This window comes from Phalaenopsis equestris, unplaced genomic scaffold (genome assembly GCF_001263595.1).
Source record: "Phalaenopsis equestris unplaced genomic scaffold, ASM126359v1 Scaffold000082, whole genome shotgun sequence".
In the NCBI taxonomy this organism is placed as follows: domain Eukaryota; kingdom Viridiplantae; phylum Streptophyta; class Magnoliopsida; order Asparagales; family Orchidaceae; genus Phalaenopsis; species Phalaenopsis equestris.
The window spans coordinates 39,815-40,889 of NW_018164524.1; positions in this window are offsets into that span (position 1 = coordinate 39,815).

Sequence of the window (1,075 nt, forward strand, 5' to 3'; positions counted from 1 at the left end):
ATCTACTTCCATACCATTTTATGATATTTGTTTTCTAATATTTTTTGTCCTAATACAATTCCTCCTGCTACCATAAACTCACATTTTTTTCCAATTAAGGGCTGAATTTGTTTCTTCATGGCGCTTAAGAACTTTTGATAAATGTTCTAAACATGAGTGAAATGAAGTTCCAAACACTGAAAAATTATCCATAAAAACTTTAATTTTATTTTCAATTAAATCAAAAAAAAAAAATTCATCATACATCTTTGAAATGTAGCAGGGGCATTACATAAACCAAAAGACATTCTTCTAAAAGCAAATGTACCATAAAGACTGGTAAAAGTTTTTTTAAATTGATCCTCAGGAATTATTTGTATTTGGTGATAACCAGTATATCCATCCAGAAAACAAAAGTATTTATGCCCAGCTAGTCAATCCAACATCTGATCTAGAAAGGGTAGTGGAAAATGATCTTTCCTAGTGGTAAGATTTAATTTTCTATAACCAATGCATATTTGCCCTGTACCTTGTCTAGTAGGTATTAACTCATTATGTTCATTCACAATCACAGTTACTCCTCCTTTCTTAGGACCATAATGAATTGGATTAACCCATGAACTATCTGAAATAGGGTAGATAATTCCAACATCTAACCACTTTAAAATTTCTTGTTATAGAACTTCTTTCATAACAAGATTCAATCTCCTCTAAGGATCAGCCATGGGTTTGTAGTTCTCTTCCATATGAATTCTAAGCATAAAAATTGAAGGACTGATTCCTTTAATATCAGCAATTGTTTATCCAAAGGCTTTCTTAAAGTTTTTTAAAATTTTCATCAATCTTTCTTCTTCTTCCATCGTTAACTTTGAGGAAATTATAACTGGTAAAGTAGAAGAATCACCTAAAAAGATGTATTTTAAATGACCAGGAAGTAACTTTAACTCAAGTTCACGAGATTTGTGTATTGATGGACAAAATGATTTATCTTTTTCTATTGTGTCCAAAATTTCAAAACTTTCTCGAACATAGTTTGAATCTTCCTTAAAAAGATCTTAACATTGATCTAATTCCTCTTCTTGCTCGTGTTCCAAAT